This window comes from Bos taurus, chromosome 23 (genome assembly GCF_002263795.3).
Source record: "Bos taurus isolate L1 Dominette 01449 registration number 42190680 breed Hereford chromosome 23, ARS-UCD2.0, whole genome shotgun sequence".
NCBI lineage: Eukaryota > Metazoa > Chordata > Mammalia > Artiodactyla > Bovidae > Bos > Bos taurus.
This window is the reverse complement of record NC_037350.1, coordinates 31,545,130-31,561,083: the sequence shown is the minus strand read 5'-3', so window position 1 is coordinate 31,561,083 and position 15,954 is coordinate 31,545,130. Positions and strand designations below refer to the sequence as shown.

General features: G+C 41.1%; 5 non-coding genes across 5 annotated transcripts; 4 read left to right on the top strand and 1 right to left on the bottom strand.

The window, feature by feature from the left end:
* Positions 1 to 3,993: 3,993 nt before the first annotated feature.
* On the bottom strand, positions 3,994 to 4,066 carry TRNAK-UUU (transfer RNA lysine (anticodon UUU)). Its single transcript has one exon. It is a non-coding gene; the product is annotated as a tRNA-Lys (tRNA).
* An 817-nt stretch (positions 4,067 to 4,883) lies between these two features.
* On the top strand, positions 4,884 to 4,955 carry TRNAA-CGC (transfer RNA alanine (anticodon CGC)). Its single transcript has one exon. It is a non-coding gene; the product is annotated as a tRNA-Ala (tRNA).
* A 473-nt stretch (positions 4,956 to 5,428) lies between these two features.
* On the top strand, positions 5,429 to 5,502 carry TRNAI-AAU (transfer RNA isoleucine (anticodon AAU)). The gene has a single exon. It is a non-coding gene; the product is annotated as a tRNA-Ile (tRNA).
* Positions 5,503 to 6,590: 1,088 nt separating this feature from the next.
* TRNAP-AGG (transfer RNA proline (anticodon AGG)) lies at positions 6,591 to 6,662 on the top strand. Its single transcript has one exon. It is a non-coding gene; the product is annotated as a tRNA-Pro (tRNA).
* Positions 6,663 to 7,909: 1,247 nt separating this feature from the next.
* On the top strand, positions 7,910 to 7,982 carry TRNAK-CUU (transfer RNA lysine (anticodon CUU)). The gene has a single exon. It is a non-coding gene; the product is annotated as a tRNA-Lys (tRNA).
* Positions 7,983 to 15,954: the final 7,972 nt, after the last annotated feature.

Sequence of the window (15,954 nt, the reverse complement as noted above, 5' to 3'; positions counted from 1 at the left end):
GTGAAATGATCACTACAATAAGCTTAGTTAGCATCCATCACCTAACAGTTACAAATTTTTTTTCTTATGACACTTTTGAGATTTACTTTCTCAGCAACTTTCAAATATATAAGAAAGTGTTATTAACTAAATTGATTTTATTTAATAACATACTCCCTTCTCCAGGAGATCTTCCCAACCCAGGCATGGAACCCATGTCTTCCACATTGCAGGTGGATTCTTTACTGCTGAGCAACTGGGAAAACCAATAACTAAATATATAACATACTTAGCTATATATATATATTCATTTAGATGTGAGTGCTAAAAAGTGCTGTTTGCACACTCTAACCGAATGTGGTATAAAGGAAAGGAAAGCTTGAATTGGGTGCTTGTAGGGAATGCAGGGTTGGCAAAGTGAAAAGAAAGAGAAGACGATATGCTTTTAAGGATTAAATTTCTTGATTTATCCAGCAATATTTTTAGAGCTTTGATTATGTGCCAAGGCTAAAAGACAGACAAGGGCCTTGCCTTCACCAGAGAATGATGGTATTCAGCTTCCAGAGACAGAGAAAAAGCTCACCTATCTGAAAAGAAGAGTAGAAAAAAAAGCAAAAGTGAAAAGTTCCAAAGTTTGATTCCTTAGTTTCTAAACCATTCATCCTTGCAAGGAAAAACTCAAAGGCTGCTTTGCACAAAAGATTTAGCTCTAAGCATGACCTTTGGTGAAAAGACCTAGAGAGTGCCCATGTCTTTACACAACCCTGCAGCCACAAGTTGAGATTAGATGAAGCATAAGAGTAAAGAAACAGGTTGGAGAGAAATTCAGTTAGTCCCTACACATGAACGAGTTTGGTTCTGAGAGCGTATTTGTTAAGTCTAGTTTGTTAAGTCCAACAAAGTTAGCCTAGGTACCCAGCTAATACAAACAGCTACATAGTACTGTACTGTAATAGGTTTATAACACTTTTAACACAAAAAATAAAACATTTTTAATCTTATAGTACAGTACCTTAACCAGTGGAACTACCTCAAGTTACCTAGGCTTTATGAGTGGAGGATGCACGTTTTGACTGGTAAAGCAAATGATTAGAATTACTTTTTTAAAAATATATTTTCAAATTGAAGTCTCCATGGCTGAGCAATAAAGAATCTGCCCGCAGTGTGGGAAATGCTCATCTGATCCCTGGGCTGGGAAGATCCCCTGGAGAAGGGAATGTCAACCCACCTCAATATTCTTGACTGGAAAATACCATGGACAGAGAAGCCAGATGGGTTACAGTCCGTAGGATCACAAAGAGTCAGACATGACTGAACACACACACATATTGTTAATTTACAATAGTATATAAGTTTCAGGTATACAACATGCTGCTGCTGCTGCTGCTAAGTTGCTTCAGTCGTGTTCGACTCTATGCGACCCCATAGACGGCAGCCCACCAGGCTCCCCCGTCCCTGGGATTCTCCAGGCAAGGACACTGGAGTGGGTTGCCATTTCCTTCTCCAATGCATGAAAGTGAAAAGTGAAAGTGAAGTCGCTCAGTCGTGTCCGACTCTTACTGACCCCATGAACTGCAGCCCGCCAGGCTCTTCCATCCATGGGATTTTCCAGGCAAGAGTACTGGAGTGGGGTGCCATTGCCTTCTCCGCAATACTCTATAGTTATCATAAAACATTGACTGTATCTTCTGTGCTGTACAGTATATCTTTGTAGCTTATTTATTTTACACATAGTAAAAAATAATCCTCTACCTAGAAGTCATTTGATTTTAAGTGCTTGAAGATATACAGGCTAATGGGGACAGGTTTAGAGATCAAGAGAATAGTATAGAATGGAGATATAATTTGTCTGTATATAATTTAATACAGTGTCATTTTATAACTAACATATAAACTGCTCACCTCCTGGAACTGGAGTAACATTCTTGGCAAGTCTGTCAATTAGCCACATAGCCCTTTGTTGTAGCATCTGGATTAGCATCCAGGTAGACCTTTGTTGTTGGCACACACCTCAACAGGGGTGGTGTTTTAGCCCACCAAGATCCAAGCCGCAAAATGGAAAAGTTCAAGTGGTTGACTTCTCTTTCTATCTCAAACTTCCCCCAAGGGCTGCATGTAGAATCCTTGGACTCTCATCTAATTATACATACTGATACATTGGTAAGTCTTTCATCTTCTCAAGATGTGTAGCAGCTCAACATTTGAAAATATTCAATTTTGTGACCACCCCCCTCACCACTTATCATGTTTAATTCAAGTTAGAAGTTTCTTTTCTTTTGAAAAAAACTGTAAGCATTATTAAAAAACAAAAATCTGTGGGGTCACAGCCCAAACGCACTTTCTAAGAGACAGAAAAAGCTTTCATCTACAGTTGAGTGGCCTTATCAAAGTTTTAAGGTGGTAAGCGCTTAAAGGAGAAATTTTTTGTGTGACTCATTGCAATAATAATGATGATCAGACTGGGTTACTTCTTCTGCAGTATTTTTCTTGCTGCAAATGCTACACTCTCTGAGGAAGGCCCCAGGGTTCTCACATTATGAGACTGATATGCTGCCTACCATGCCAGCAAGTCAACTGACAAGTAGTGATCTGTTATTCTTTTCTAGATGTTTTAGAAATTGTTTGATAACTGCAGTAGAAGCCTGGATTCTTAACCTCTGGACTGCCAGGGAAGTCCTTGATAATTTTTAATAGCAAGGTAAAATCTTATTTGTCTTTTATTTGCTGGATGCATTAGGATGAAATTTCCACTTTGGGGAATTACCAAAAGCCAAGTTATGCTTCTTCAGTAGTTCCTAACAGGGCAGAGATGGTGTTGGTGCCCCTGTGCTGAGGTGACCTGAGGCTTTGGAGTCTCTAGAGGAGAGAACTTGGATTTAGAGGAAAAGGCAGTGCAGGCAGATTACTCAGGGTGTAATAGGAAAGAACAAATTACTTTCACCTTTGTATTCTGTTGCTTTTGCTACAAGTTAGTCACTAAAGGGATGTTGGCTATTAGCTTAAATTATAGGTAAGAGCTCATTTCTGGGAGCCCTGCCTCCCATGTAATGAATGTTAAACTAAAATATCTTTGTTTATCTCACAGGACACCTGACTAGGCTCGCCTGTGAATGGTTGCAGAAAGGAAGAAATTAATATTTCCCAGAACCAGGACTTCGCCCCATCCCCTTCTTTAGTATAAAAGAAGCCTGATTTCTAACTCAGAGAAGATGGTTCTTTGGGACACTAGTCCACCATCTGCTGACACTGAATACTGTTGCTATTCATTGCCCCAAAAACTAGTTTCTCAATTTATTGGTCTGTCATTCTGCAAGCAGTATGGGCCTGGTCTCGTAACAAGCATAGTACCTATTGTTCTGTACTGTATGTTAAATTTCATTTTTTTTTAATCACCCTACAGCCCAGTGATTCCAAATGAGGGTGATATAAAATGAATTTAAAGATGGGTATCACCCAGCATTTTTAGACAAACATAGAATCCAAAATAGAATGCAATACATGTACAGGTAAGTGGTAATTCAGGCAACTTTTTGTTCCTGTTACACGTTTGTGTAGGGGTCCAGATGTAAACTAAAGTATGAATTGATCGTGGCCAAAGAAGTTTGGAAAGCTCTGTCCCTGGGCCATGAGTTCTGAGTATGGTACCACCTCCTCTGTACAGTTTACCTGGACATCCTCAAAGCTTAGCGCTGAGCAGAGCTCGTCAGTGTAGGAAAGAGAGAGCAGTTCTGCACATTGGTTGTTTTCCAAGACAGAGTTTGGCCTTTGATACATTGTGACCAATGAAACTTTTAATTGTGTTCCAGAATCTAGGTGAAATGTTGTGTGCTCTGACTTCTGGCTAAAAGGCCCTTCTACAGTCTGAAAATATCCTGGGTTATGATAACTATGCCATGCTCATAATCCCTTCCTGTTTGTGTGTGTGTGTGTGTGTGAAATCAGTCTATGATTTGACCTTCCTTTCCGTTACTGTTTTGGGGGATAAACATGTAAGAAGAGGGAAGAAAACAAAGCCGCCCGAACAGGGACTTGAACCCTGGACCCTCAGATTAAAAGTCTGATGCTCTACCGACTGAGCTATCCGGGGTCACATAAGTGACTACTCCTACATTGACTATAGTCAATTTATGTATACATTCAGACGCCCCATTTTAGACATTTCGACTGTGATTCCGAAGGTTCAGAGATGGCTATTCGGAAACTACTTGACATAGAAACTCAGCCACAGTCTTCTTTTAGGCCGAGATATAACCATATTACATTAATTATAATGTCTCCCCAGTTCTTTCCACTCTCTAATATAGATAAACGCTGTATGCATAAATAAGCACTATATCTCTATGTTGCATATACATAGAGATATATACGATAGTACTATACAGAATTCAGCGCAGTCAAAAACTGTAGAATGTTGGCCTTTAGTTCCTAAGTTTCCCAGAGAAATAAGTCAAATATTCTATATCTGGGCTCAAAATACTTTCAAAAGAAGTCAACCCAAAGCTGATAATTTTAAGGGGTAATTAAATCATCTTTCGGTCGCACTTTGGACACCTGAATGTCGGTCGAGGGACTGAGGGAGCGATATGATTTCGTACTGGGTCTCAGCTATCTTTGAAGAAGAAAAAAAAAAGCAGCAGCAGCTTTAAAAGGACAGTCCCACTCTTTTTTTTCCTCGTCAGATATCCTTCGGTCTCTATGTTAAGTGCTTGACAGGGGTGCAATTACTGTAAGGCTGTCTCCACTCGGGATGCCGATGAATGTTGCCCCATTAACCATTTCAAGATTCCACTGAAAACGCAAAGAATAATTTAACTTAAGGATTCAGAAAAACCTTAGGAGTTAGAGAGGAGGAAAAATCCAATTCAAAGCATTGGGAAGAACTGCAAACAGCTACTTTTGGGGTCGGGGATGTAGCTCAGTGGTAGAGCGCATGCTTCGCATGTATGAGGCCCCGGGTTCGATCCCCGGCATCTCCAGGTCCTTTTACGTAAGTGATCAGAAATCATACCTTAAAAACATGTGTGAATACTTTGTATCCTAGTCTAATTTTCTATGGTTCCCTTTTAGCCACGAAGTATAGAACTGTATGTGTAGAGAGGGAAGCAGGATAACCTTGAGGAATTTTAGGATATTTTTATCTAAAATGAATGAAATTGAAAACGCAGCAAAACACACCCAGCATACATATGGCCGAAGAGGAACAACCTGGAAACTTGGAACGGTTACTGGTCCGGAAACACTGAAAGGGGAGTAGAGGCTATTGTTGCTGAGTCACGGTGCTGAAAAAGTAGGACAAATGGGAAAAGAACGAAGGCTTCTTTGATGTAGGTAAATCCGGTGGCTCAGATACATCATTCTATTCATAATAGCAAAACAAAATCAACAAACAAAATAGCAAGAATCGAAATAGTTTCTTATTAAAGCTTGGAATACGGGTGAGGCGGCAAGTGGCCGGTTAGCTCAGTTGGTTAGAGCGTGGTGCTAATAACGCCAAGGTCGCGGGTTCGATCCCCGTACGGGCCATAGTTTACTTTTCTGGGACTGACCTACGAGACAACCTGCTGCATGATTTTGCCACAAGACCAAACCATCCGAGGGAGTCTGGGCCACCTGTCTTCTGGGTAAGTCAGAGTGCTCGAAGTTTTGCCCTAGAGAAGCAGAAAAGCAGCAGGACACCGTGTATTCGTGTTTGTGTGTGTGTAAAATTCCATGGACAGAAGAGCAGAACACTTTAGGAATTATTAAATTCATTAGAAGGAAAAACTGTCACCAGCTTGTTTAGTGGCCAAACACTGTCCTCAAAATAGTCTGAAAACATACTAAGATGCAGGGCAAGTGTGAATGATCTCTGATTGCTCAGTTGAGGATTCCTATTTGACTAGATCATCCTTCATCTGAAGGGAGGATTCTCACCTTGAGAACAGTTTTCTTCCTACTTTGAATTTTGTCGTTTTTGTTTGTTTATTTTTTAAGTAAGAAACGACTAAGCCCTTTTCCAGAATCCGCCTTGCCGTCTGTCACCAACCATTCGGTCCAGGTTGATCGACACCAGTTGTCCCTCTGTTCCATCCACTCCTTGATGTTAACGCCTCCTGAATTAGTCTCGTTTTCCACTAAAATCGACTTTCAGGACCCTAATTATGTATCCCCTTGTTCCTTGAACAACGAATTTTCTTTCTTTTTTCACCACCTCAGAGCTTTATATCCCGTTGAGTGAATTTTCACTATTTTCGTCGAAAATACTAAGATATGTAAAGCTTGTAAAAAATGGGCTTATTGGGCCTCACCCCGCAGGGACTTTGACTCAGTAGATTTGAAGAAGACTACAAGTTTCTGCATTTTAAGTAAACGTCACGGTTGTTTCTTACAAAGGATGGATCAGCGACTTTTGAGAAATAGGCTTTATACAAACCAAGCTTCGAAGAACTGGGCTTCGGGGAAATCCAGGGAAGTTCTGAGCCAAGTCGATCTGTTTTTGAAACTAGGAAGAGAGGGTAGAAGGGAAAGAGAAACAGTGGGGTAAATGTAATTTATAGTTATGTACATCTACAAGTGAAACTGAACACAAATGAGCGAGAAGTGAAATATTTAATCCATTTTGAAAGGCCAGTGGCTCGTTGGTCTAGGGGTATGATTCTCGCTTAGGGTGCGAGAGGTCCCGGGTTCAAATCCCGGACGAGCCCAGGTTTTGTCTGCTCACCTTGTTGAATTTTTGTTAAGTCAAACTCACCCACAAGAAATTGGTACATTTGCTGTTAAGTTAAACTGTTGTATATTCATGTAGATGTAGGCTGTGTATGCACCTGATTCCAACAAATAACTTGATAATTTAATTAAGAGAGGCAAGTACTTTTCAGCTTTGGCTCTTATTCACTTTTCCAACAGCTATAAATTGACTCTTGCAAAGCCAAATATTTCTGGTTATTCTAGAAGTTCCAACTCCACGGTTGTGGCCATATGAAATGTATAGGAAGATTATGGTCACATCTCAATTCAATGTCATCCATCATTTATTCATCACATCAAATAAATGGGTTCAAATGGAATAATCAAATATTTGCGTATACAGTTGTGAGGCTGGAAAATTTTGTACAAGTTTTTTTCGGCTTTCCTTGTTGCGTTTTCCTGTATTATTTAGGAATAGGGGCTCTGCTTGTTTATGGAGAAGGGACACTTTTTCCGTACTGCTGGAACATACTGTTGGTATTCTCTTTAAACAGATATTTGTTTAGCATATTACAATCAATGAACTTTTGCAGTCTGTGGTAAACAAAATACACAAAAATCATTGGATTCTATATTACAGTGGTTGTCAAACATTTTATGTTAAAATACAGTTGCAACACCCCTTCCCACCTCCCTTTTCTATGTGTGTAAACTTTGATTACGGAGAAGAACAACAAATGAACGAGCATAAGGGGCCTGAAAAGGAAGGAGAAAACCGCAGGGAATTCCTTCAGGACTGCAGCTACACAGTGTGGCAAGAGGGGCCAAGGTTAACAGGTGATTGAAACAGGAGAGGAATGTCTTAGCGGGTTACGGAGAAGGCCTTGTGCAGTTCTGGGTTCGAGGACCTGAGCCCTTTAGGCTGGTAACCAACCACCTTGTCAACCAGGCCTGAAGCTCTAGGAGTACCAGAGTTGGGGGTCACTCTTAGGACGTTCAGTTTACTACTCTTGGATTCCAGAAACAGTTTGTAGTCTATCAGTACAGGTTGGTAAAAATGAGAGGAAGACGGAAGAAGTTATGAAAGTGATTGGAGTGCGCTCCAATAATTTCTAATAATGCTTACATTCTTTGCCGTTTCATATCATCTAGCTTATATAACAAAAGCAGTCAAATAAAATCTAAAATCCTATAATCACCGTCGGTCCAGGAAGTCTGTTCGACATAGTCTCTTAATTCATTAAGGCAGGATTTCAAACCAACCGCCCGGCTAGCTCAGTCGGTAGAGCATGAGACTCTTAATCTCAGGGTCGTGGGTTCGAGCCCCACGTTGGGCGAGTGGTATCTTTTGTATCTTTTTTTCAATCTTTTCTCTCCGCTAGATTTCCGCACCTTCCTAATCTCGGAAACGAAGTTCCCCACCGTTGCCACACATGAGAAACTTTATATTCCAAAACTGTCCAATACTGAATTACGGAATCCTGGTGACCTGCTACGGTTTACTGGCTCTGTTGAACTATTCGGGCCAGCTTTCTGGCTCCGCGAAGTTAAGCCTCATCGCCCCCTGGCGGCAACGCTTTTTTTTTCTGACCTTATTAGAGCTTTTATTTTGATAAGAGATACGAGGTCTCTGGTAGGGCATTGGCTTTGTTTATTTAAACTTCTGGGATGATTTCCCATCAAAAACGATTTAGGATGCAAGGATGTTGGGAAGGTCAAGTGTGAGGGTGGAGAAGACAATCCAAACAAAAGAAACAGTTTAGGGGGCAGAGGCAGTGATGTTCATGGAATTTTGAGAATGGTGATTCTACTTTCTGGCTCAAGCAAGTGCCATTATGTAGTAACGAGAGAGATTTTCTATTACCACTATCCCATATACCCTTTCAGCTCCTGATCACCCACACATAAACAGCACAATGGATCTCCTTATAGATAAGAATGGGGGCTTCCCTGGTGGCTCATGGTAAAGAAACCTGCCAGTGCAGGAGATGTGGAGTTGATCGCTGGGTTGATCAACCCCTGGAGAAGGAACTGGCGGGATCCATTCCATGGGGTCAAAAGAGGCGGACACGACTTAGCCACTAAACAACAACACAACATAGATGAAAATCCAACCCACAACAGGTTGAAACTGCCTAGAAAATAAAATTTAAAGATCTAAACCTGGTTTTTAAAATCCAAATTGCATTTCTGCCATTCTCTCTTGAATGGAAGTGTGGATAGTCAAGTTGGCTACCCTGGGTCTTCGCTACTGTACCCGGGCTCTCTCTCCTTGTGCAGAGCAGGGGCTGCTCTCTCGATGCCGCGCGCGGGCTCCTCTCTATGCGGAGCACACGTTCCAAGGCTCGTGGGCTTCGTAATTGCAACCCTTGGGCTTTAGAGTGCCGTCTAAGTAGTTGTGGCGCTAGGCTCTGCGGAAAGTGGAATCTTCCCAGATCAGGGATCAAACCCCTGTTTCCTGCATTGGAAGGCAGATTCTTATCCATTTCACCACCCGGGAAATTCCCCTAGTGTGTTTTTGCTGCTGCTGCTGCTGCTGCTAAGTCACGTCAGTCGTGTCCGACTCTGTGTGACCCCAGAGACAGCGGCCCACCAGGCTCCCGTCCCTGGGATTCTCCAGGCAAGCATATTGAAGTGGGTTGCCATTTCCTTCTGCTTTCAAATTTCGGAAGGCAAAATTCGTGCGAAAGTTTGCTTAGTGTATATCAGAGCAAAAGGAGTTAGATGTTAACATTATGTCGTTTTGAAAACCTGACAATTTTAACTGTACCTATTAAGACCAAAAGCCCCAGAACTATTGATTATTGTATTGAAAGAGTGCCTATTTCTGAGCACGCTGGAGACATACTGTTTACCACTCTCTAACCTTCCCATCCAGATCTTGCTTTTTTCTTTACTCAGGAACCTGAATATTGTTATTAAGAAATCCAATGTTTAAAGTTCGTATTTCACCTATTTAAATCAATAGCACCTATGGTTGGGCATATGGAATCACGTTTTAAAATAAGTTGACACCCTCCAATCTGGAAGTATTGTCAATATAAACAGTGAAACTGAGAATCACGAGTCAACTGAAAATGGATGGACAAGCAGCAGCTTTCCTAGAAAGTAACTGTTTTCCAGTCTCCTTTAAAGACAAGAAGTCTTTCAAATCAATCAATGACCATATTTTTATTAAGCATCTTTTCCAAGTTGGATACTTATTACAAAATTAAGGTGGTTGGAGTGACTTTTAAAAAATAGGTAAAAAATAAATAAATAAATAAATAAAAAATAAAAAATAGGTGACAGCGACAGAAATAGAGTTAAGAGATCACCAGTATTTATCCACTAAAATCAAGGGAACCGAGATCCTGTTTCTGATTCATACGAACATTTTATTTACTAGAGAAAACACTCATTGAACATTTACAGACCACATGTTGTGGATATCACACCCTAAGTCTTATTGTAAAGCCTGATTTCCCTTTGCTCACTCAGCAGCCTCTGCTTAATGTTTTGGTTTCCTGGTATGATAAAAACTATAAAGGGATGTCCTACACAGAGGAACAAATATTACTGGTATTAATAAGTCATATGTCCTGTTGTCAATTACCTTAATGGATTTCTGGTATATAAACAATTTTTTGTGTTTCTTAGAACAGATTGCCTTTCCTCAGTCTTATGGCCATTGGGCTATCTTGTTAAAATTGAGTTAACCTACTTAAAAAGTGAATTTCTGAACCCAAGACCCATGCAAACATCTCCAAGGCCAAGACCATCCCTGAGCTTGGTCCAGAACACAAGCTAACCTAACTCCTTAGACCTAACACTTCAACTGCAAAGGAAGGTGGTTAAAAAGAGCATAGCTTCCTGCTGGTTTCTTACTCTACTTGGGCTGCCAAAACAAAATACCACAGATTGGGTAGCTTAAACTAAAAAAAATTTATTTTCTTGCAGTTCTGGAGGCTGAGAAGTATAAGATTAAGGCACTAGCTGATTCAGTTACTGGTGGGCACTCTCTTCTGGGCTTATAAAGGGCTGTCTTCTTGCTGTGTCCTCAAAGGCAGAAACAGGGAATGCGCTTCCCGGATGTCTCTTCTTTCAAGAACACCAATCTGACTTTAATTACTTCCTTATTCCAAATACAGCCACACTGTGGGGTTACAAAAGAGGAAAAAAACACATTATGACATTTTGGAATTCAGGAATTTGATACATAGTAAGCTCTCACATATTTGTTGAAGAATAATTTAGTTGCCTCACCTTTAGAATACTTAACACAATCTTTTATACATATAACATTGTTTAATAAATCCCACCTATCAAAATAACTAAAAAAAAAAACTTAAGTGGCTTTTTCTTAGGACAGATAATCTGAAAGCAGAGTCCAGACTTTCTGTTCATGATTACAGTTTAACTGATCCTGGATTGAGCCAGATAGCAAAGAACAGCCAGAGGTCAGTAATTTAAGAGGCTGTCTACAAGAACATGTTAGCCTACAGTTAGATCTGACCTTGAGAGGACAGTCTCTGGAAGAAAAGTAAAGTCAGACACAAATCACAATTTTGTGAATACATAGGTCTACAATTTTGTTCTTCTCCAGATACTCCCATGAGCAGGATGAATCGAGATGTTTTTTGGTGCCACCTTGGTGTTTTCTATAGAGTATGTTGCACCTGCATGTATCAAAAGTCTATCAACTCATTCGCTAGTCAATTTTACTCAGGGTTCATGTGGGGAAATTAGAATTGGGCCTCAAGTCCAATGGAGCCCCTGGTCTTCTTCATTCATTAATATTCCTCTCTTTCAACCATCTGAGTGGCTCCTATCTTTCTTGTTTTCCTTCTTATTTTTTAGCCTAGAGCAATCTTTTTTCCAATTCCTTTTCTCCTTTGGCTCCTCTTTTTATATGTTTTTTCCTCCACCTGGGCCTGCCCTATGCAAATTGGGCTTAGCCAGGAGTGCTGTTTGTTCTGTTTGTTCTGCCTGAAGTCTTCACTGTGGTCCTCGGACCTTCCTTGTCTTTTAGCCACCGCCATTTTGGACTCCTTTTCCCTATTCTACCTACCTAACAATACGAAACTAAGTGCCTGTGCCCCAGGGATTAACATAGAAACTTCTAATCGTTCCCCATAAGTAGGGAAAAGATGAACACATGAAAGGAGTGAGTAGTTCTGGGGCATGGGAGCAATCTGAAGTTACCAGGTCAGGTGGGGGAGCCGTATTGGCCAGAGTGGGATTTAAGGTGTGACTAACATGCCCTCACTCTCATTTTCTCCCGCTCCCTTTCATACAACAGATTTTCTCTTGGGTTTCCTTTCAGACTGCTGCACTGTAGGCTGGCAGTCATCTGACTTCTTTTCCTCTTGATGTAATAGCATAAATGCTGTGCATATGGAATCTAACCCTTTTCCCCTGCCCTTGCACAAAACAATTCCAATTGCAAGACTGTACAGTAATTGAGTGAGCCCTTCAGGTGTCATCACTTTTCTGATCCTAATATATGTTGTAGCCACACATTGTCATAATAGAATATCATCTCTTTCTTAGTCATAGGCTCAAAGCTATATTTTGCCCACTTATTTAAGATAATCCCCCAAAAGGCTTTCCTTAGGGACAGATGGCGTATTTCCCATATTTAAAAGTTCAAGAACAACAAAGCACCAAAAGCACAAACAAATCCCAACACTAAAAGCACACATTCCAACAAGAATGAACAGAGTAGAAGGAAACAAACTGGTTTCCAAGTCGGGTAGAGTCCAACAAGTGCCCTCTCCAACAGGGTATCTCAGTCAAATGCAAAACAAATTGGCTGGCCTGGTGGAGGAAAACCCCAACTGTGTGGGGGAGGGTGTTCCCTGTTGTCCACCAACAGCGACTCACACTACTGGATGATCGAGTTCTTCAGTTTCTAGAAGTCTGTGGATTCCTTGCTGCAAGCGTCTGGCCACTTCAGGGGACTTTGAAGGGGAAGATTTTCAGAACAAGTGGTGCCTGCAGCTTCTAGGGCCTTACCCTAAAATTGTGCCACCCGCCCACTGGCCTCTAGTAGCAAGGCCCTGACTGGCGTCGCAGAAGTTTGTGATCAAGTCCAAGCTCCTACTTTTCGTCGCACATGGGTCAATCCATAGAGAGATGAGGTGTTGGGGAAAGGAATAGCAACTTTATCTGCAAGGCCAACCAACTGCAGAAGATGGTGGTCAAACGGCCTCAAGAACCCTCTGGTCTGGCTTGGATGCTAGTGTCTTTTATGGAACAAAGAGGGGAAAGTGAGGCAATCAAGTTAAAACAAACAAACAAACAAAAAAACCCAGTAAGTTGTAGCAAATATTTCCTTGTTCTCACAAGACTGGAGTGTGGGGTGGGAGTGGGGTGGGGAGGGGGAGGGATCTGATAATTTCTTCTTTCCATCATCCATTCACAGGGGGGCTGGGTCAGGGTTTCTCTGGAAGCTAAACAAAGGTATTTTTCACCTTAAGCCCTCAGGCCTGGGAGGCACGGTTCCTGGAAAAAGGCTTTTATGTATAGTTTAATCCTTAGGCAACATCCCTTTAGTGATAAATTTATAATGAAGCTAATAGAATGCAAAGGTTAAAGTGTTTAGTCACTAAGTCTTGTCTGAGTCTTTTGTGATCTCTTGGAATGTAACGCTCCTGGCTCTTCTGTCCTTGAGATTTCCTGGGTAAGAATACCGGAGTGGGTTGCCATTTCCTTCTCCAGGGCATCCTCGCCATCCAGGGATTGAACCTTCGGTCTCCTGGTTTGGCGGGTGGATTCTTTACCACTGAGGAATGTGGGTTCAAAGGTTAAAGTAAAAGAAATATGTTTAAAACGGAGTCAGATTTGTTCTTTCCGGTTATGGTAACATTCAAAATTTGTCTCCCACCTGCATCTAAGAATACTTATGAAGACGAAAAAGAAAGGAACTCCAAAACTTTCCTGCTTCTTAACACTTTCACATTGTTATACTTTACTGTGTAAATATATCGAAAAGAAGGCTAGGTTTGTTGCAGGGAAGAGCCAGTTCTGACTCTTTTTGAAACTGTTTCTTTGACTTGCTTTGTGTTGCTTTTGTTATTATAATCATATATAATGGTCTGCCTCAGAGAACACTGCCCCTGTGTTTGACTGTCAAACTCAGGTGCCTTTATTCAGCTCACAGAGAAATAATCTGACGCTGCCTACTTGTGAATGGCTGCAAGAAAGAAGAAATGAACACATCCCTTCCACAAGGTGGCCATTCCTGGAGATGTTTTGCAAGACTGATGGCCCTTTTACTTTACTTCCTCAACATCCCCCATCTCTGTTCTAGAAAAGAATGTGGCATTCAGACCCAGATAAGATGGTTCTTTTGAAGTACTAATGTGCCACCTTCTCCGTCAGCTAGCTTTCAGAATAAAGTCCCATTCTTTGCCTCAACACATCGTCTCTCAGATAATTGGTCTCTTGTGCAGGGAGTAGAGTGGGTTCGGACTCGGTAACATATGTCTCAATTACAAATTGGCACTTGCCATGGGTGCTTGCTGTCTAACTCTACAAGGATTAAATCATGTGCTGCTGCAGCTGCTGACCTTCAACACCCCCTGAAAGGAGTTCAGGGTGGAGTGCAGAAATGAGGCAGTCTGTGCTCCAGGAAAACTGGTAGGACAGGTCTTCCAACAGTTAGATATTATCAGGAGGTGATTTTAAGATATTATCAGGAGGTGATTTTATGAACCCAATTCTAGTATCTCTTCAAATCTAGAACAGCACTAAAATCCTTCACGGTGATGACTGCTCTTCATGACTAATAGAAGCTTCACAAGACTAACAGAAACTTTCTGTAAAAAGAGAATCTAAGCTTGATTGCATGCACTTCCCCATTACCAAAATCATATATATACTGACCTCCCCTACCTCTTTGGAGCAGTTTCTCAGAGCTATCTCCGGCTGCAGTCCTCTTTTTGAGCCAAATAAAACAACTCGCAACTCTCATGTGCATTTTTTCTAAGTCGACATATGGAAGAACCAGATGTGATTCTTGACCTACAAAAATTCAAGTTATTCACATACGTACACACACTTCTCAGAATCTCTCAAATCTGCTACTTGTTCTTTCCTGAAAGCTCCTTAAGACCTGTCTTAACCGCCTGAATCTTCTGTATTGTAATATGGAGCGGTAGAAAAGGAAGGAAGGATGGATACTTTTTGTATATACTTTTACAAAATGGATAGTATTAAGTATATCTATAAAATAGGATAACTTATTCAGTCAGTTGGGGTTGGGGAGGAGATAAAATTTCATATTTAAACCATTCAGACTAGCCCCTCTCAAAACAGATGTTTCAGTTTTATGAAGACTTGAGGGGGTAAATGACCAGATTAAGTGATTAGCAACTTGCTTTTAAATGTTTTGTGGAAAGTTTTACTTTCGCTTTAGGTTAGAAGGATTCGTTAACAAAACAAACCATTTGTTACACACAAATAAACAATTTGAATTTATAACAGAGATCATTTGACTTAATTCTTAAAAGACATAGAAACAACAGAGAGAAGTAACAGCATATATATCATCAAAAGGGGACGACCTACATTCACACTTGGACAGCACTGGGCAGTCCCAAATTACAGCAATCTGGAGTCCAGTTGGGAAAGGGTCCCAGGTGATGCATCCATCTCACCCGTGAGACTTCAAATAGCAGCTCTGGAGGCTCCCACTTGCCAACAAAGGTCCATCTAGTCAAAGCCATGGTTTTTCCAGTAGTCATGTATTGATGTGAGAGCTGGACCATAAAGAAAGCTGAGCACGGAAGAATTGATGCTTTTGAACTATGGTGTTGGAGAAGAGTCTTGAGAGTCCCTTGGACAGCAAGGAGAAACAACCAATCCATCCTAAAAGAAATCAGTCCTGAATATTCATTGAAAGGACTGATGCTGAAGTTGAAGCTCCAATACTTTGGCCACCTGATGCGAAGAACTGACTTATTGTGTCAGGGTAGTGTGTAATTTCCTCGGTTCTGTCTAGCAGACAACAAAGATTTGACAGGGTGGACCAGTGTTTCAGCTCAGTTACAACTAAGTTTTATTCTGGGAGCAAATTATAATACACTCTCGAGTGGTGACAGCGGGCCTACCCCAAAGGAGAGACCTCAATGCGTCTTGGCTAACTCTTGTTATAAGTTTTTTGTCTCCTTCCCCCTGAGCCTGCCCTGTGTAAACTGGGCTAGCCAAGAGGGCTGTTTGTTTCACCAGAGGTTCTCACTCCAGTCCACAGATTTTCTTTTGTTTCATTTTCGCAGGCTTTTTCCTTTGTCTTCTAGCCACCATCATTTTGGACTCCTTTTTCCT